The sequence below is a fragment of the Symphalangus syndactylus genome, chromosome 9 (genome assembly GCF_028878055.3).
Source record: "Symphalangus syndactylus isolate Jambi chromosome 9, NHGRI_mSymSyn1-v2.1_pri, whole genome shotgun sequence".
In the NCBI taxonomy this organism is placed as follows: domain Eukaryota; kingdom Metazoa; phylum Chordata; class Mammalia; order Primates; family Hylobatidae; genus Symphalangus; species Symphalangus syndactylus.
Genome location: NC_072431.2, coordinates 109,303,779 through 109,325,906, shown reverse-complemented (window position 1 = coordinate 109,325,906; position 22,128 = coordinate 109,303,779). Strand labels below are relative to the sequence as shown.

General features: G+C 40.3%; 1 protein-coding gene across 2 annotated transcripts in view; it reads left to right on the top strand.

Annotated features, from left to right (window-relative positions):
* The window catches only part of RUSC2 (RUN and SH3 domain containing 2), a 72,114-nt gene that overhangs the window by 435 nt on the left and 49,551 nt on the right, over window positions 1–22,128 (top strand). The window lies entirely within an intron of this gene.

Sequence of the window (22,128 nt, the reverse complement as noted above, 5' to 3'; positions counted from 1 at the left end):
CTTCAGCCCTTCCCCCTCGGCTGCACCCGCCCTCTGCGTCCGCCCAGACCCCCTGGACAGACCTTGTCCCCAGCCCTTCTGACCCTTGGCCTTCTCCTGACCCTTCAGCTCTGCGTCCACCGGACCTTCAATCACCCAGCACCCGCTGTCCCTTTGGGCGCCACCCCAGATGCATCCCCAACCGTCTCCTCAAACTGCCCCCTTGGGGACACCCTCCCCCACAAAACGACTCGCGCCCAATAGTCACCTTGATACCCCAAGTCCCTGTGACGGCTTTGGGGAAGCGTGGCCGCCCGGCACCCAGGCCCGCGACTGCAGCGGGGGCCTCCCTACTGCCAGTTCCCGGCCGGCTCCTCTGCTCCCTCCACCCTTTTAGTCCCTGCCTCCCTTTATTATCTGCCCGGCGCCGGCGTCGCTTCAGTCTCCGTCTCTCTGTCATCCAGTTTTACCTGGAGAAAACCTTTGGCTTGGCAGTACCCGTCCCCTACTACTGCACTCACTTGCCGCGAAGGGCACGGTGATCCTGTTGCCCACGGTTGGCTGTGGACCTCCAGGCCAGCCCTGCGGACACGGGGAACTGTCCTGGGGGCAAGGATGGTACACCACTCATCTTTGTATCCCCAGTCCCCAGCACGGTGCCTGGCACATGGTAGTGTTGCCGGTGGAGGGTCTTCACTACCAGTTGTCCTTGGCGTTTTGAACAAAGAATTGAACAGCGGAGGAATGAAACGCAGGAACGAGTAGACCAGAGTCAAGCAAGGATTACCACTATGTGAACAGTGTCTGTGATAAAGAACACAGGCCTTAAAAAAAGAAAAAAGAAAAGAAAAAAAAGGCGGAATTTTCAAAGGACAAAGGGCCTGAAACCTGTTTTTGTTTATTCCTAGGTGGGCGACCTGAGCAGATTTAGTTTCCTGGGGGTTTGGGTTCCACGGGGAAGCAGGTGGTATCGCTGAGGGATGAAACAATGGCTGGAAAGCTGTAGGAGTTGATAAGCTAGAAAGTAGTTACCTAATTAGTAGTGGCATTATTGTAACTGGGGCTCAAAGTATTAGCAAATAAAAGTAGTGATTGGATTTTCTTAGCCGGCGCCTTAGATATTAAGCAGTGGTGGATGGCTTAATGGAAGGAAGAGCAGATCCAAACAGTATACCTGATATTCTGTAACTTATGCCCCTCTTGCTGTATGGCCAGCCACTGTTTCTCTTCTCTTTTGAGCCAGGTTAGGATCCCTCTGATTTCTGTGCTGGTGTTTAAGATTCCTTTTTGAAGCCACAGTTGCCTTAACTGGAGGCTGGGCGTGTTCTCATTCATCCATTACTAGTTTTGATGTATCCTTTTCTACTTTCTGTCTCCCACCCTCTGACATGTCTTTATAAAGTCTTGGATCAGGCCAGGCACAGTGGCTCAGCCTGTAATCCCGGCACTTTGGGAGGCCCAGGTGGGCGGATCACTAGAGGTCAGAAGTTCAAGATCGGCCTGGCCAACATGGTGAATCCCCATCTCTACTAAAAATACAAAAATTACCGGGCATGGTGGTGTGCACATGTAGTCCCAGCAACTCAGGAGGCTGAGGCAGGAGAATCACTTGAACCTGGGAGGCAGATGTTGCAGTGAGCTGAGATCATGCCACTGTACTCCAGCCTGGGTGACAGAGCAATGCTCTGTCTCAAAATAAAGCCTTGGATCATAGAAACCCAGTGTGGGGAGGGGCTCCTGAGCTGGATGGATTAAGCAATACAATTTTTTTTTTAACAGTATCTTTTTAATGGCCTTTTCTACTTTTTCCTGTCTAGGCTTCCTGTTAAGACCTCAGTTACCCCAGAACACCCTGGGTTATTTTTCTCCTCACCTCCAATACTTCAGTGTTGCCAGATAAATTGCAGAGTGCCCGGTTAAATTTGAATTTCAGATAAACAACAGGGAATCCTGTATTTTTACATGCTAAATCTGGCAAGTTCATGGGAAGGCTTATGTGTTCTATTTTTCTCTCTGGGCTTATCTGCAAATTTAGGATAATAACTCACCCTTTTCTTCCTGTTACTCATACACAATGACTATGCACCCTGCTAAAAGTCACTTGACTGAAGAGATGGTTCATTTCATGTTAGGGTAAGGGCAGGCTATCTAGAGATGGTCTTGATTGATCAATGTTGAAGTTACCCAGGGAAAAAAAAAACCCATTCAGACATTGGCATTTAATATAATTTTTGTCAAATAAGTCCGTCATACAAAATGAGAGCATCATTTTGAGTAGCCAGATGTCAACGTTGCTCTGAGAGAGCTAGGTGATGGGGTAGAAGGGAATCCTAACAACAACAAAATAACTCATAGCAGAACCTGTGCTGTACCATATTTACTCTTTATTGTAGTAAAATATATATAACATAGAATTTACCATTGTAATCATTCTCAAGTGGCATTAGATATATTCACATTATTGTACAACCATTGCTGATGTCAATCTCCAGAACTTTTTTTCATCTTCCCAGACTGAAACTCTGTACCAGTAAGATACTAACTCCCCATTTCTCCCTACTCAGCCCCAGGCAACCACCATTCTACTTTCTATCTTTGAATTTGACTGCTGTGGGTACCTCATATAAGTGGAATCATGCACCGTTTGTCCCTTTGTGACTGGTTTATTTCGGTTAGCGTAATGTCTTCTTTTGTTTTTTTGGGTTTTTTTTTTTTTAACTTTTATTTTAGGTTCGGGGGTACATATGAGGGTTTGTTATATAGATAAACTCGTTTCACAGGGGTTTGTTGTACAGATTATTTCATCACCCAGGTATTAAGCCTGGTACGCAATAGTTATCTTTTCTGCTCCTCTACCTCATTCCACCCTCAAGAAGACCCTGGTGTCTGTTGTTTGTTTCTTTGTGTTTATATATTGCCATCATTTAGCTCTAACTTATAAGTGAGAACATGCAGTATTTGGTTTTCTGTTTCTGTTAGTTTGCTAAGGATAATAGCCTCCAGCTCCATCTATGTTTCTGCAAAAGACATGATCTCATTCTTTTTTATGGCTGCATAGTATTCCATGGTGTATATATACCACATTTTCTTTATCTAGTCTGTCATTGATGGGTATTTAGGTTGATTCCATGGCTTTGCTATTGTAAATAGTGCTGCAGTTGGTTAGCATAATGTCTAAAGTTCATCCACATTATAGCCTGTATCAGAACTTCCCTCCTTTTATTTTTATTTATTTATTTTTTGAGACAGAGTCTCCCTCCATCACCCAGGCTAGAGTGCAGTGGCACGATCTTGGCTCACTGCAAGTTTTGCCTCCCAGGTTCAGGTGATTCACATGCCTCAGCCTCCTGAGTAGCTGGAATTACAGGTGCACGCCACCATGCCCGGCTAATTTTTGTATTGTTAGTAGAGAAGGGGTTTCACCATGTTGGCCAGGCTGGTCTCGAACTTCTGACCTCAGGTGATCCACCAGCTCAGCCTACCAAAGTGCTGGGATTACAGGTGTGAGCAGGTGTGAGCCACTGCATCTGGCCAGAATTTCACTCCTTTTAAAGGCTGAATAACATTCCATTGTATGTATACACTATATTCTGTTTATTCATCTTTTGATGGATACTTTGGTTGCATCTATCTATTTGCTTTATGAAAAATGCTGCTGTGAACATGAGTGTACAGATATGTTTGAGTACCTGCTTTTAGTTCTTGTGGGTATATACCCAGAAGTGGTGTTGCTGGAGTGTATGGTAATATTATGTTTATGTTTATTTATTTATTTATTTATTTGAGGAACCACTGTTTTCCACAGTGGCTATAGCATTTTACATTCTCATCAGCAAAGCACAAGCGCTCCAGTTTTTCCACATCCTTGGCAACGCTTGTTTTCTTTTTTTTTAAGTAACAAACATCCTAGGCCGGGCATGGTGGCTCACGCCTGTAATCCCAGCACTTTGGGAGGCCGAGGTGGGCGGATCACCTGAGGTCAGGAGTTCAAGACCAGCCTGGCCAACATGGTAAAACTCCATCTCTACTGAAAATACAAAAATTAGCCAGGCATGGTGGCCCACACCTATAATCCCTGAGGCAGGAGGCTGAGGCAGGAGGCTGAGGCAGGAGAATGGCTTGAACTGGGGAGGCTGAGGTTGCAGTGAGCTGAGCTCATGCCACTGCACTCCAGCTTGAGTGACAGAGCAAAACGCCATCTCAAAATAATAATAGTAATATAACCATCCTAAGCAGTGTGAAGTGATATCTCATGATTTTGATTCATATTTCTCTAATGAAAAGATATTGAGCATTTTTTCATGTATTTCATACCTATCGGCCATTTGTATATCTTTGGAGAAATGCCTATTCAAGTCCTTTGCCCATTTTTTGATTGGGTTGTTGTTAAGTGTAAGAGTTTTTTAATACATTTTGGACATTAATCCATCTCAGATGTATGATTTGCAAATATTTTCTCCTATTCCATGGATTGCCTTTCACTGTGTTAACAGTGTCCTTTAATGCACAAAAGTTTTTAAATTTGAAATCTAATTTATCCAAGTTTTCTTTTGTTACCTGTGCATTTAGTGTCTTACCCAAGAATCTTTGCCAAATTAAGTGACATGAAGCTTTCCCTGTTTTCTTGTTTTATATATATTATATATCACATATATTATACATATTATATATAATATATATAGTACATAATATACATATGATATATAATATAATATATAATACATAATATACATATGATATATAATATAATATATAATACATAATATACATATATAATATATATAATACATAATATACATATGATATATAATATATAATACATAATATACATATGATATATAATATATATAAAATACATATACATACTATATAAAATTTATATATTATATATTATATATGATATATAACATATAAAATATATAATATATATTATATATCATATATATATTTTATATGATATATAGTTTTAGCTCTTATCTTTAGGTCTTTGATCCATTTTGAGTTAATTTTTGTATGTGACGTAAGATAAGGGTCTAAATTATATTCGTTTGCTTGTGGATATCCAGTTTTTCCAACACCATTTGTTGAAAAGACTGACCTTTTCCCACTGAATGGTATTCACACCCTTGTTAAAACTCATCTGACCAGATATGTGAGGGTTTATTTCTGGGCTCTCTAGTCTCTTCCATTGGTCTTTATGTCTATCTTTATGCTGATAAAACACTGTTTTGATTACTGTAGCTTTGTAGTAAGTTTGGAAAATCAAGAATGTAAGTTCTCCAACTTTGTTTCTTTTTCAAGATTGTTTTGGTTGTTCAGGATCCCTTGAGATTCCATATGAATTTTAGGATGGATTTTACTATTTATGCAAAAAACATTGTTGGGATTTTGATAGGGATTGTATTGAATCTCTAGCTGACTTTGGGTAATACTGACACCTCTAATGATAGCAAGTTTTCCAATTCATGATCACCAGATGTTTTTTCATTTATTTATGTCTAATTTCTTCCAGCAATGTTTTGTATTTCTAAGTGTACAAGTCTTTCACTTCTGTGGTTAAGTTCATTCCTAAGTATTTTATTCTTTTTGATGTTACTGTAAATGGAATTGTTTTAATTTCCATTTCAGATTGTTCATTGTTAGTGTTTAGGCATACAGCTGATTGGACAAATTTGCTCCAAAACAGATGAAGAAAATTACACCAAAGCAAAAGAAGCATCAGGGAGTGATGAGCGAGGTAGTAACCAGAGAAACTCTCAAGTCAGTAGTTGAGTTAGCAATGGAGGAGGAGGGCTTAGATCTAGACAGAGTCCGAACGAGAAGCATGCAACAAGTGGAGACCTACCTCGAGGCTGCAGAGGTTGAGGCATGAGAGAGCCAAACCTCAATCGAACAGGTTCTCAGGAAGCTCTCGGAGAGGATCACAGAGAATCAACAGGAAACAGAAGTCTCTAGAGAAACTCGACTTTAAAATTAAGTCAGGCAGTATCACCAATTGAGCCATAAATAACAGGCTCATAGAAACAAAACTGGGTGGATTAAATCTTCTTTTGTTTCTACAAAGGCTCCCCAAGGGTTGGCTAATCTTAGAGATGCTATGTCTCTTACACCTGTAGTCACTTATCCTGATCTATCAAGCTTGCAATTGGCCAGCCCATCTGCCCCTCCTGCTGAAGGTGATGCATGGGATCCATGCTCAGACTATTGTAAACCAAGTTCTGTGATACGTCAACTCCTGGTGTTGTCCTATTTGAATATCCTAAATTTCCCATAAGAGTTGTTATGAATGTAACATGTAAAGTTACTATCACTGATGATTCCTCTGAAGAATTTCATGCAACCACCAGACGGTGCAAGATATCTTAGGCATTTTCCAGGAGTACTCCTTCAACTGTTGCCCTGCACCGGATTAAGCTGGATGTACTATAGTAAAACAATATGTAACAGATCCATGCACTACATGGTGGTATTGTGGAAATGGCCCTGACATATGGCCACTCACTTGACAGCTATACAAAAGACAGTTATGTTTTTGCCTAGAGGGTGCTAAGGTTAAAATCGTCTTTATTGCTCATCTTCCCCACTTATACTGACACACGTGGCATAGCTGAGCTTAAACTATGAGTATGTATACTTGAATCTGGCACCAAGTTATCATTTAATCCTTGCGAAACGAATAGTGACTACAGTCAAGCATCTTAACGGGCAAGTACTTAAGCACCCAACCCATGTAAAATTTGACAATCTGCACCTCTCCTGTCCTTCCCCTTAGATAGTGAGTACAAGTTTCTAGATGACAGGTTCGGTGTAGACTGTTCAGATGCATCTGGCCAAGTTGTGATGATTTCTCATTGAGGGAAGAGAGATATGGCACAGCAGTACATTGTGGATATGTTGAATCCATTAATTGATAGTGCAGCCATCACTGAGAAGCAACATTCAGTCTTTTCTTGCAGACCTTTACTGTACAACCCCTTACTGATATGACCCCATTTGTTGAGCATGTTGTGGATGAAAAGAACTTAACTGGGTTAGTAAACTGGAGAACTGTTTTGTTTTGGTGTTGCAAACCCATTTGGGTAGAATTTGTTCCATGGGTCAACAACTCTCTATCCCCTGGCCATGTATAAGAACATCACAATTATGTATTATCAGCCATATACCCGAATACTAGATGCTACTTCTCCTGAAGTAGGCAGCAGATTGTATGTCCTAATAAACGCATCAGTGGGAAGCTATCTTAGGACAACAAGATCTTCATTATACCCCAAGAAGATCTCCAGACCTAGGGTGATTAAAACATTAACTGCAGACATTAAAGACATTGATATTATTAATGATATGCACATTCATGTCCATTTAACTGACCCTCTTGCATTGGCAGTGGGCCCATTAGTAGATGTAGAGGCTATTCAACATGAGATCATTGGGCATGCAGATTCAGTCTCTTCCTTTCACTCCTTTGGTGTACAGGATTTATCACTTCTCTGTCCCTGTGGAATACTGTGAAAGATACGTTATCTACATCTGTCACACTTAGACGGAACTTTGTTTCTCCTATCTTTTGTTGTAACTGTCATAGGAAAATGACACATGTACTACAGGACAATAGAACAACTTTGCCTATATTCTCAGCTAATTAAATAAAAAAGCTGATTTTTATGTGTTGATTTTGTACCCTGCATCATTGCTGACACTAAAAAATGCTTAGGGTATTTGCAACTAATCATTATTAGTTCTAATGTTTTTGTGGTATCTTTAGGGTGTTCTCCATACAAGATCACGTAATCTTGGAACAGAGATAATTTTACTTTTTTTTTTTTTTTCCAATTTGGATGCCTTTTATTTCTTTTTCTTACCTAATTACTCAGGTAGGACTTCCAGGACTGTTAAATAGAAATGGCAAAAGAATGCCAGGTTTGGTGGCTCATGCCTGTAATCTCAGCATTTTGAGAGACTGAGGCAGGCAGATCATGTGAGATCCGGAGTTTGAGACCAGCCCGGCCAAAATGGCGAAACCGTGTCTCTACTAAAAATACGAAAATTAGCCAGGCATCTTGGCGCTTGCCTGTAATCCCAGCTACTTGGGTAGCTGAGGCAGGAGAATTGCTTGACCCCGGGAGGCAGAGGTTGCAGTGAGCCGAGATCATGCCGCTGAGCTGAGATCATGCCACTGCACTCGAGCCTGGGAGACAGAGCAAGACTCCATCTCTAAAAAAGAAAGAAAAAGAGGCCAGGCGTGGTGGCTCACGCCTGCTATCCCAGCTCTTTAGGAAGCCAAGGTGGGTAGATCACGAGGTCAGGAAATCAAGACCATCCTGGCCAACATGTCTACTAAAATTAAAAAAAAAAATTAGCCGGTTGTGGTGGCACGTGCCTGTAGTCCCAGGCTACTCAGGAGGCTGAGGCAGGGGAATCACTTGAACCCAGGAGGCAGAGGTTGCAGTGAGCCAAGATCACGCCACTGCACTCCAGCCTAGCGACAGAGTGAGACTACGTCTCAAAAAAACAACAAAAAAAGAAAAAAGAAGAAAAAAAACAAATGGCAAAAGTGAACCATTTCTCTTAACACATGATCCTTATGGGATTGTTGATTTGGTATGCAAGTCCTTAATAGACACTGAAAACAACATTATTTTAAGCCTGGTATATTATTAATGTTAACAGTAGTGAGGCCGGGCATGGCAGCTTATGCCTGTAATCCCAGCACTTTGGGAGGCTGAGGCAGGTAGATCACTTGAGGCCAGGAGTTCAAGACCAGCCTGGGCAACATGGTGAAAGCCCAGCTCTACTAAAAATGCAAAAACTAGCCAGGCGTGGTGGCATGCACATGTAATCCCAACTACTTGGGAGGCTGAGGCACAGGAATTGCTTGAACCCAGGAAGCAGAGGCTGTAGTGAGTTGAGATTGTGCCACTGCACTCCAGCCATGGCGACAGAGTGAAACTCTGTCTCAAAACAAAAACAAAAACAAAAATAGTCATCAAGAAAAGTTAAATTATAGCCTACATAATACATTTTAAAAAGTTCTACCAAAACACTTACAGTTTTTAAAAAATTAATTTTGATACTTTAGGAAGAAACCCTCTGTTCCTTGGAATTCTTGGTTTAATAAAAATCTTTTATCTTCAAGAAGATGAGATGGTAAACTCTGAGGTATGTGTTGAATTTTTGGCTTCTCGTGTGAGTTCCTGTGGACAAGGACAATAGACTGATAACTGGGTGGAAAGAAAAATAGAGCCAGCCAACTTCTGGCTAAAGTTTAATTATCTTAGGATCAAAAGTCTGTACTTCTTAGGATCAAAAAAAATCTGTATTTATCTGTTTTTTTACTTTGTGCTTCCTTTCTTTTCCTGTATAATTCTTTTAAAAAAAGAAAATGCACCCTTGTATTTAGTGTACTTAGGGAAAATGGACATTTATTTTTATCCACACCCAGGCAAAAGAAAAAGAGCAAAGTTCTCCTAAAGGCAGCATAGATAGGATTTAGATGAACCCACGGTAAAAAGCAAAAACTGCAGGGGAGAAAGTTGGGAACCCACTGCTAGTCCCATTCATCCTTGAGTTGTTTCTCTTCCAAAATATTCTTTACTTGTTTTTTGAAAGCTGTTTATTTCTGTTTAAAGATACAGTCAAACTTTGTTAAAGTTGGCTGTATTCTATTTATTTAAAGTTATAGCCAAACAGAACAGCTTATTTTTCTGGAGTTCTGGATAGCTAGAGTTTTTCTATAAGACTAATGATTTCCTTTTAAACATCTCCCAAAGCCTAGTGATTCAGACATTTCTGCCTTACTGTATCAGTCCATTTTTATGCTGCTGATAAAGACATACCCAAGACTGGGCAATTTACAAAAGAGGTTTAAAGGACTTAAAGGCAAGGAGGAGCAAGTCACATCTTACATGGATTACAGGCAAAGAGAGAGAGAGCTTGTGCAGGGAAATTGCCCCTTATAAAACCATCAGATCTTGTGAGACTTATTCACAATCACAAGAACAGCACAGGAAAGACCTGCCCCCATGATTCAATTACCTCCCACCAGGTCCCTCTCACAACACGTGGGAATTCAAGATGAGATTTGGATGGGGACACAGCCAGACCATATCACTTATCTATTACGGTACAACAAAACACCCCAAAACTTAGTGACTTAAAACAACAATTGATTTTATTTCACAATTTTGTGGGTAGGCTGGTGGTTTTTTGTACTTCTAAAAAGAGTTCTAAGAATGCTTTTACTAGGAGCACTACTGCAATGAGTTAACTTTGTCAAGGTGGCTTTGTTTTTTGGAGTTTTAAAAATTCTTTGCTCTTGCCAATTATTCCCTCATAACCAATGTGACCACTTTGAAGGACATATCTTATTTGGTTATACAAGAGCTATTCTTTAAAATATTACTCTCTTTAGTTTTATATTTATAGCTATAGTTAACTTCTTAGATAGCATAGTGTCTCTTTCAGTTTATAAAATGTTCTTTGCCTGATATCCAACACAGCAACCTGCAACCGTATTAGTTTTTTCATCCTTAATGAGAGTGGCTGGAGAAAGGAGGGCTGGAAGCAGGATCACCTGCCTCATTGTACATTTGTGAGTCCTTTCTGACAACCAGGTGGTGGTGATGAATAGCTAACAAGGAGCATTAATCTTATGAGGAAAAAACAGCTGTGGCTTTTTATTGGCCTGTGAGAATCTATAGTAGAGAATAAAGAATTTCAAACTTTTTTAAAAACAGAATTTTGTTCAAATATATTCTACAGGAAAGGGACTCAAAAAGATAAAAGTTGGGCTGTTTTGGTTGAATGCATGAAGTTGGGAGAAGTAGAGTCTAACCTGTTCAGGTTTCCCTCTTTTCATCTATATCCCCTTCACTTCCTTTTCAAAGTCCCCTGAAGGAGCTCTGTAAACAATAGTTCAAAAGTCACTGATACAGGCCGGGTGCAGTGGCTCACACCTGGAATCCCAGAACTTTGGGAGGCCAAGGAAGGTGGATTGCCTGAGCTCAGGAGTTTGGAACCAGCCTTGGCAACATGGGAAAACCGTGTCTCTACCAAAAATAAAAAAATTAGCCAGGCATGGTGGGGGGCACCTATAGTTCCAGCTGCTCCCGAGGCTGAGGCACAAGAATCACTTGAGCCTGGGATGCAGAGGTTGCAGTGAGCCAAGATCATGCCACTGAACTCCTGCCTGGGTGACAGAGTGAGACTCCATCTCAAAAGAAATGTCACTGATACAGATATTTCTCCTGAGTTATGACTCCAAGGTAGAAAGAGATAAAGATAAATGGTTGGGTTTGGGATATATATAGTCTTCAACTGACCATGCACCAGTAGTAGCCAACCATGGTTTGAGAGACATGTAACCAAAATATGTGCTGCATACATACAGTCTCCAAATTCCTATGTGAAATCCTTAGGCTTAATTAATTTAATGAGTTTCATGGAACCAGAAATGAATTATAGATCCGTTTTTCCTCCTTTAGTTTAGGACCTATGCTAGTTTTTTTTTTTTATCCACTCTAGTCCTGAGTCAAGATATTTTTTCTAGCCATGCTTTCTAGTTTATAATATGAAAACAATAGTTGTTTTCAGAGTATTTAATAATGTTTATACTTTTAAAAAATATACACTGAACATTGAGGGCTCTGCACCTCTTTCCCTTTGAGTACTGTTGGTCTCTTTGTCCAATACTTCTACACGTGTGCTTCTCAAACTTGATGGAAAAAAAAATCACCTGGATCACCCCTGAAATTCTGATTCAGTACATCTGGGATGGGGCCCAAGTATTTATCTGTGCTTAGTAAGTTCACACGTGAGGCTGATTCTGCTAGTCTGCAGACCACACTTTGAGTAGCATGACTCTTAGATCTAAACTCTGTTCTCAGCCTCTTACTTAGTGGTTCTCAAAATGTAAAGGCTTTCCCCACACCCCACCCCCTAAGAAAAAGCCCTGGTGCACCAGACCCAAAAATTGAAAGTCAGATAGTGCCACTATCTAAGAGTGTGGGATATATCACAGTGGGTTTTCTTCCTCTAGAGATTAGGGTTATAAATCTCTCACTCCCTCAAGATTAAGGGATTGTGAAGAAGAGTTCTAAGGAAATACTTTTAGCTGCCCAGACTTTAACCTCGAAAATCCTTAAACTGAAGTTCCTTTTTATGGAAAAAGATTAAAAGTGTACATTTTCCCTTGAAAGTTAAAAAATATTTTTTGTTTAAAAATATTTTCTGAAAAAAATTCTTTTTCTGAATATAGATGAAATATATACTCACTGTAGAGAATCTACAAAAGACAAGTATAAAATGAAAACATATCATTGAACAGTTCTTAGAGGCCAAAATTTTAATAGTTGTATAAGAAATCTGTGTTTGAATGAGCCATAACTTGCTTACCCCACATGGACATTTGTGGTTTTATAGTATTTTTTAAAAATTTTCAATAGTTTTTGGGATACAGGTGGTTTTTTTGGTAACTTAGATAAGTTTTTTGTTTGTTTTTTGGTTTTGTTTTTGTTTTTTTTTTTTGAGACAGAGTTTTGCTGTTGCTGCCCAGTCTAGAGTGCAGTGGTGCAATCTCGTTTCACTGCAACCTCTGCCTCCCAGGTTCAAGCGATTCTCCTGCCTTAGCCTCCTGAGTAGCTGGGATTACAGGCCTGCGCCACCATGCCCAACTAATGTTTTGTATTTTTAGTAGAGATGGGGTTTCATCATGTTGGCCAGGCTGGTCTCGAACTCCTGTCCTCAGGTAATACACCCGCCTTTAGCTTCCCAAAGTGCAGGGATTACAGGTGTGAGCCACTGCACCCAGCCAGATAAGTTCTTTAGTGGTGACTTCTGAGATTTCGGCGCACCCATCACCTGAACAGTGTACACTATGCCCAAATATTGTATTTTATCCCTCACCGCCACCCCCGCCATTACTCCTCTAGTCCCCAAAGTCTATTATATCATTCTTACGCCTTTGAATCCTCATAGTAGCTCCTACTATGAGTGAGAACATAGATATTTTCCATTCCCGAGTTACTTCACTTAGAATAGTGGCCTCCAGCTCCATCCAAGTTGCTAAAAAGGCCATTATTTTATTCCATTTTATGGCTGAGTAGTATTGCATGGTGTATATATACCACATTTTCTTTATCCACTTGGTTGATGGGCATATAGGTTGGTTCCATATTTTTGCAATTGCCAATTGTGCTGCTATAAACATGTGTGTACATGTGTCTTTTTCATATAGTGACTTATTTTCCTTTGGGTAGATACCCGGTAGTGGGATTGCTGGGTCAAATGGTAGTTGTACTCTTAGTTCTTTAAGGAATCTCCATACTGTTTTCCATAGTGTTTGCACTAGTTTACCTTCCCAATAGCATCCCAATAGCAGTGTATAAGTGTTCCCTTTTCACCATGTCCACAGCAACAACATCTATTATTATTTTTTTCTTTTTTGAGACAGAGTTTCACTCTTTCATCCAGGCTGGAGTGTAGTGGCATGATGTCAGCTCACTGCAACCTCCACCTCCCAGGTTCAAGCAATTCTCCTGACTCAGCCACCTGAGTAGCTGGGATTATAGGTGCGTGCCACTATGCCCAGCTAATTTTTGTGTTTTTAGAAGAGACAGGGTTTTGTCATGTCGCCCAGGGTGGTCTCGAACTCCTGGCCTCAAGTGATCTGCCCACCTCGGCCTGCCAAAGTGTTAGGTTTACAGGCATGACCCACTGCTCCTAGCCATTTTTATACTTTTTAATTATTAACTTTATGCAAAAATCTTTGTCCACATCTCTGATAATTTCCTTAGGATAGAATTCTAGAGGTGGAGTTACTGAGTTAAATGATTTGAACAGTTTTAAGACTTGAGATATATATTTTTCCGAGCTCATTATGAAGATTGTACCAAAATATACATACACTGGCAATGAATGAAAATGCCTGTTGTACTTGCCTTCACCAGAATCAACTATTATTATTTTGTCTGATAATTGGTAGCCAAAAGGTGGTAATTTATTATTTTAAAGTTCAAACATTTTGTATGTTCATTAAGTATATTTTGTTTCCTCTTCTGTGAAATGTTTGTTCATATCCTGGCAATTTTTCTACTAAGATCTTAGTTTTTTTTTTTTTTTTTGAGACAGAGTTTCGCTCTTGTTGCCCATGCTGGAGTGCAATGGCACAATCTCGGCTCACTGCAATCTCTGCCTCCCAGGTTCAAGTGATTCTCCTGCCTCAGCCTCCCAAGTAGCTGGTATTACAGGTGTGTGCCACCACGCCCAGCTAATTTTGTATTTTTAGTAGAGACAGGGTTTTGCCACGTTGGCCAGGCTGGTTTTAAACCCCTGACCTCAAATGATCCACCCGCCTCGGCCTTCCGAAGTGCTGGGATTATAGGCATGAGCCACCATACCCAGCCAAGATCTTAAGTAAGTGAAATAAGAGTCACAGGACAAATATGGCATGATTCCACTTGTATTAGTTATCAAAAATAGTTAAAATCATAGAAGCAAAAATAGAAGGAATGGTGGTGGCCAAGGCCTGGGGTGGGGGTTTTGGGGGGGAATGGGGATTTGCTCCTTCATGGGTATAAAGTTTCAGTTATACAAGCTGAATAAGTTCTAGAGATCTGCTGTACAAGGCTATGCTTATAGTTAGTTAACAATATGTGCTGTACACTTAAACAGTTGTTAGGAAGTTAGATCTTATGTGTTTTCACCACAATTTTTTTAAGTCTTAGTTTTTAGTTATTCACACAAGTTCTTTACACATTAAAGATATATGCCTATATGCCTTTTGTTATAATTATAGCAAATATTTGCTTGCCTTTTAATTTTGTTTGTGATTTCTGACATACAAAATTTCATAATATCTATATAGTTAAGTCTTTAGTTTTCTTTTGTAATTTCATTACTCCTTTCAGCAAATGCCCTGGGAGTCTATGTCTTGAGTCTGGGACTGTGGAGCTCAGATCTTCCTGAGGAACTCTTTTTATGCACATGGTTTTCTCTAACTGAGATCCTTCCTTAGTCCCCGACCCCACCACATATTTCTACTCCTCCTCTAACAGTTCAGTCATTTGACCCTCCTGAAACCTTTCTTGATTATCTCATGCAAACTTGGGTATGATTTCCACTATGCCTTCATTTGACCTTGTCTGGAGCTCCATTATAACAATTAACAAATTATTTTATATAACCATAAACTCCATGAGGACAAGAATAGAGTCTTTGAATCCAGGGTCTCTCAGAGATCTAGAGAGAAATTGACCTCTTTCATTTAATATATGAAATTCTTCATATATTGAAAATGATTGAAATCCAAACCACTATTATAATAATTTTAGTATATTTTAAATATTTACCTTAACAACTTAATTTTAATACTGTAATGATTGTACTTAAGACAGAAACAACATGATCATCTCAGTGGATGCAGGAAACACATTTGACAAGTTTATGATAAAAACACTCAACTAGGAATAGCATCTAACTTCCTCAGCCTGACAAAGGACATCTACAAAAAACCCACAGCTAACATCATTCTTAAGGTGAAAGATTGAAAACTTTCTAAGATCAGAAATAAAAGAAGGGTGTCCATTCTCAACACTTCTATTCAATATTGTTCTGGAAATTCTAGTCATAACAATTAGGCAAGAAAAATAAAAGGTATCCAGATTGGAAAGGAAGAAATATAACTATTGCTATATGCAGATGATACGATCTTGTATATAGAAATCTTAAAGAGTCCATAAAAACTATCATAACTAATAAACTAGTTCAGTAAGATTGTAGCATACAAGATCAATGGGGACGGGCTTGCTTTTAGGAGTGATGAAAATATTTCAAAGTTAGATTGTGGTCACAGTTGCATAACTCTGTGAACACACTAAAAACCACTGAATTGTATACATTAAAAAGGTGAATTTTATACTATATGAATTACATGTTAATAAAGCTGTTATTTTAAAAATATAACTTTGAATATAAGGATGAAAAGCTAAATTTGAAGTCCTTTGTAAGTATCAGACTTGAGCCTAAGATCTTCCTGTCCCCCTTCCTCACAATTCATGATAGGCTTTGTTTTCCACTATATATTTCTGGTGCCTAACACATGCCTGACAAATGGTATAAGCTTAGTAAATATTGGTAGAATGAATAGAGAATGAATGAATGAATTACAGTGGTTGAACTGACATTAAGCCTAGCTCAGCAAATCTGTTACATTTCTTAGGTTGCTTTGCTTTCACAAAAGATCTGATTAATTTAGTAACATTCACAGAGATTATAGCCTGGCCCCCAGGATGAGTATGATTTTAGCCCTATGAACAAGTTTTAAAGAAGTACAGAAGACAGAGTGGTCAGTGCTGACTGGTTGACTAGATAAAGCTCATACAAAAAAAATATGAGACCCAAGCTGAACATGATCTAAAGCATCTAAGTAGGAATTTTAAAAATCAAAATAAATATATAAAAATGGGCCAGGCATGGTGGCTCACACCTGTAATCAATCCTAGAACTTTGGGAGCCCAAGGCAGGAGGATCATTTAAGCTTAGGGGTTCGAGACTAGCCTGAGCAACATAGTGAAACCTCGTCTCTACAAAAAAAATTTAAAAATTATCTGGGTGTGGTGGTGCATGCCTGTAGTCCCAGCTACTTGGGAGGTGAGGTGGGAGGATCATTTGAGCCTACGAGGGTGAGGCTGCAGTGAGCTCTGATTACACCACTGCACTCTGGCCTGGGCAACAGAGGGAGACCCTATCTCAAGAAAAAAAAATAAGAATAATCACAAAATAGATTTAAATCACCTATAATCCCACTTTCCTATCCTTTCTGTCTGCATGCATATATAAATTTTGCATGGATGTAAGTGTAGCATTAAGACTATTTTATATTCTGCTTTATTTTAATTTAGTTCCTAAGCATTTATCCATGTTGCCACGTAGACTTTATGATTTATAGCTTAGTGTATTCCATTCACTTGTTGAAGTATCCTCACTAGTAGTCCTTTAACTTCAATAAAACTTCACTGATACTACATTCTTTTAAAAGTATACTTGCCTGATAAAACCCCAACCCTGAATGAATATAACCCCTTACCTTCTCCATGTCTGTACTCAAATAGCTCAGCTTTGCTGGAGAAAATTGTACAGGCCAGCATATTTAGCGTCACTCCAAATTCATCATTACCAGCTGATAGTGCTCCAGCAAACACGGTGAATGTTCCTAAAACCCACCGTACTTTCTGTAAGAAGTATCGCAAGCACCAACTCCACAAAGTGACATAGTCCAAGAAGGGCAAGGATTCTTTGTGTGTCTAGGGAAAGCGGCATTATGACAGGAAGCACAGTGGCTATGGTGGGCAGAGTAAGCTGATTTTCCAGAAAAAAGGTAAAACTACAAAGAAGATTGTGGTAAGGCTTGAGTGTGTTGAGCTCAATTTCAGATCTAAGAAAATGTGGCTATTAAGAAATGCAAGCATTTTGAACTGGGAGGAGATAAGTGAAAAGGCCAAGTGATCCAGTTTTAAGTGTCATCTTTTGTTTTGTTATGAAGACAATAAAATCTTGAGTTTATGTTCCAAAACATTTAAAAATAAATTCATCATTACCAAAGTTAATATTGGCAGCAGTCTTACTGTATTTCTCTAACAAGTATTCCACTCTACCCTTTGCAACAAATATTTCATCCTTTCATTACTCTCTTCTACCTCTCACTCTCCCTGTCTCCTTCCCTATGTTGTTGGTAGTCTTGACTCATACCTCAGAAGGAAAAAAGCCATCATATGTGAACTCTCTTACTTCCTACCACCAATCTGCAAACGTGTCTACAGCCATCCTCTCCTCCCTAGTTGGAGGAAATATTCCACCTCCTAACAAAAGCTAAGTAATCCCTCCCTGGCGCTCTGGATTGCATACCCTCCTACTTGATCACAATTGGTTGCTTACCCAGCAATGACTTCTCTATTCCTCCTTTGAAGCGTAACAGTTTGTTTAGATATCCACCTTCCTCCACACATGCCTGTGAATGTGAACATATCTCAGTGTAATGTTTGAGATGACTACTGGAGCCATTCTCTGACCTAAGGATGGCAGATTTTTTTTTTTTTGGAGACAGAGTCTCGCTCTGTCGCCCAGGCTGGAGTGCAGTGGCGCAATCTCGGCTCACTGCAAGCTCCGCCTCCCGGGTTCACGCCATTCTCCTGCCTCAGCCTCTCCGAGTAGCTGGGACTACAGGCGCCCGCCACCATGCCCAGATAATTTTTTTGTATTTTTAGTAGAGACGGGGTTTCACCGTGGTCTCGATCTCCTGACCTCGTGATCCGCCCGCCTCGGCCTCCCAAAGTGCTGGGATTACAAGCGTGAGCCACCGCGCCCGGCCAGGATGGCAGATTTAAATGACATGTTGAACCTCTGAATTCAATAACCTGGCAGTCGCTGTGCCTCTGGTCTTCTTGATATGTGTGACAATAAATTTCCTCTGTTGTTTAAGCCACTCAGATTGTTGTCATCCATATGCAGAGAATATCCTACCAAAATGGTATACTCTTTAAGCTACCCCAAATAAACCTATATTCCAAGTACAAACACTGTCATTGGTATACAAATGGAACTTTATGACAATTCCCTGATGCTACTCCACTCCCACCTATCCCTTTTAATCTGTTTGCTGCTCCTGAATTCAACCTTTGGTGAAATTCTGGAGCCACTACAGGTTCTTAGGTATGTTATTCCATCATTTAACCTCTTTTCTTAACCTTTCACATCAGTGGGGACAAAAACAAAAGGAAAAGACAGAAAGATTACAAGTACATTTCCCAGAACTGAAGAACATGAGTCTACAAATCCAAAGAGTCCACTGAGCACCCAGCATAACAAATAGAAATAACTTATCCCAGGGTCCTTCATCTTGAAAATTTGGAAAACCAAGGTAGAGAAATTCCTAAACTATTCTTTTAAGAAAAAGTTATAAAAATATCAGGAATCAGAATCAGAATGAGGCTGGGCACAGTGGCTCTCACCTGCAATCTCAGCACTTTGAGAGGCTAAGGCCGGATCGCTTGAATCTAAGAGTTCAAGACCCTGGTCTCTTCAAAAAAAAAAAATTAAAAATTAGCCAAGTGTGATGGTGCACACCTGTAGTCCCAGTTACTCAAGATGCTGAGGCAGGAGGATCACTTGAGCCCCCGAGGCACACCACCTTGTCCAGAGAAACTTTTCTAAAGCAGAAGCTGTGGAACTTAGGGAGGGTCACGTGGTGTACATGTCTGGAAATAATTAGATCTTTTAAGGAGAATCTTGTCAGCCCATGAGTTTACATGGAAGACTTGCTTTTACTGTGTTGTGACAGTGAGCAATTCAAGTAGACCTGTACCTACCTGTGTTCATTGGGTAGGAAATTCTTGATTTACAGTTAACATAAATTCACTCTAATCTCCTTTCTATTTATTTTCCCGAGATGTTGCCTAGGTTAGAGCTGCTTGACTTTACAACTTACAGGGGGACAAAGAACAAAGCCGTGAAGAAAAGTTGAAGAATTTGTGGTAGTATTCCTATTGAAAAGAAAACACTGGCTATGACCATGACATGGTTTCCTGTTGTAAACTGGTAAATTGAACAGTAGTACAGTCTCAAAAAGGCAATAGGAGAGATTCAGGTTAAAGAAAAGAGGAGATTCCTGATTCACATTTATTATAGTTGTCATTTATTGAGCCCTTCCTAAATACCAGTCCCTGTCCTAGGTGTGTTATATATCTTCTCTGTAACTCCTACCACCACCCCGTAGGAAAGGTATTATCCCCATTTTAAAATGAAACAGAGGCTGAGGGGAATCAAATAACTTTCCAGGTGCTACAGAATTAGTCCTGAAGAGCAGAGTTCTATGCCTACCTTTTCTTAGCTCTTTACATTGACCACAAAGAAAAATGAATGGCCTGATGCTGGAAAGAGCAAATCAGGGTTCTATTTCTCCAGTGTCACGGACAAAAGTTTGTTAGTTGAAGTGAGTTCCTATGCCGTAAATAAAAATATGTAATATGAAAATAGGTACTGAACTCCCACAAAATGAATGGGAATAAAAGTGGAGCTTAACTAAGTGTATGTTATTGATAGAGTCTGGTGACTTTTCAAGAGTTTTCAATTCAGACATAAGTAATTGGCTGGGCATGTGGTGGCTCACACCTGTAATTCCAGAACTTTGGGAGGCCGAGGTGGGAGGATCGCTTGAGCCCAGGAGTTCAAGACCAGCTTTGCCAACATAGTGAGACCCCGTCTCTACAAAAACTTTTTTTTAAAGAAAAAACAGATAATTTTAGTTGCCAATACAGTGTAAACTGGACCCTGATTAATAAATATGCTAATTGGCCTCCCTGGACGGAGCTGGCTTTAGTGATTTAACTATCTTTCCTTTGAATGCAGCACGTTCCAAAGGCCTACTTAATCGAGTATACAGTCATAGTTATTTATTTGTTTAGTCTCCCTGGGTGAACTATAAACTCCATGAAGGCAGGCATCAGGTTTGTTTCTTTCACACACTACAGTGTCTGGCACTTTGGAGATACTCAGTTAAGATTTATTGAGTAATTCCTTTAGTCCTTGGGTGAGACTTTGCATTTAAGGTTCTCAGAGCCACAGATTCCTTCAAACGTTTGCCCAAAGCAGAGAAGGGAACTCTTCTAGAGCACTGTTGTGTACTACTGGGTTGGGCTGTTAGATTTCCCAGGTCCTGCCTCCTTTGGGTGGGCCCCTAGGGCTTGATGCCAGATGGGCTGTGTTTTTGGCAAAGGGCTTGTTCTTATTCTGAGATTTTGACTATAAATGGACTATGCTATTTGCTATCCCCACTGAACCCAATGGGGCAGCAGCCGACAATGGGAGCACAGAGTTACTACTTTTTCTGCTGGAACCTCCCAACATCTACCCAGAGATAGCTCCCATAGGTTGGCCAAGCAGGAAATTCCAAACCCTTTTCCTGAAACTCCAAACAGCTTGAGGAGTCTCTTCAGATGGAGTTGGAAAGGCTCCCAGCGAGCAGAGCTGGGTCTTATGTAACTTTATAGACTGCCCTTTTTAGGAAAAAACAAACTGTTCCTCAGCTAGTGCTGGACTTTTGAAACATATCCTGCATTCTTTCCTAGCTACTCAGCAGTCCTTGTTGGAAACAGCTAATAGGACAGGGTTGAAGACTGTGAGGTTAAAGGGGGAGAAAGGGAGGGCAGGATGTCTGTCATTCTGTCTGGAACCTGCTGTTCTGGGTCCCCTGCTGTGGCTCCCACTGGCAGTAGAGGGAGCGTATTGCCAGGTATGAAGGAAATTCATACCTGAGTATGAGTATGGTGTGAAGAGAGGAGCTGTCGCAAGATGCTCCCCCTGCATATTCCAGAAGCCCATCACTGGATTCCCTAGATCCGTTTCAGCACCCCACATCCCAAAAAGGAGGGCTAGAACTAAGTATGTGTAAATATGTCCACATCTGTAATGAGCCAAATTCTGCTCTGAAGAAATGTTTCCAGTTTATTTGGTGAAGATTTCAGTTCCTCCTTAGTTCAACTCAGTAAACATTTTAATCATCTACTCTGTGCCAGACTTTAGGCTAGGTTCAGTGACTACAAAGATGAAGATAGCCTCTGTCCTTAGCATGCAACCAAGAAGGAAATAGAAAATGTATATAAATGGTTATAATATACTTCCTTGTTTTATAATCCTTAGTGCTTTTTGTAATTCTTGTATTTTTAACTCTCCTAAAAGATATATATCAGGTTTATGTTATCTATCTGTAAACTAATGTGCTAATTCAAGACAAAAATATAGGAAAATCTCGGCCGGGCGCGGTGGCTCATGTCTGTAATCCCAGCACTTTGGGAGGCCGAGGCGGGCGGATCATGAGGTCAGGAGATCGAGACCATCCTGGTTAACAAGGTGAAACCCCCGTCTCTACTAAAAAATACAAAAGATTAGCCAGGCGTGGTGGCGGGTGCCTGTAGTCCCAGCTACTCAGGAGGATGAGGCAGGAGAATGGCGTGAACCCGGGAAGTGGCGGTTGCAGTGAGCCGAGATCACGCCGCTGCACTCCAGCCTGGGCGACAGAACGAGACTTCCATCTCAAAAAAACAGAAAAAAAAATAGGAAAATCTCTTCAGGTGTGACTCTTTACAAGTTTCTCATGAAAGG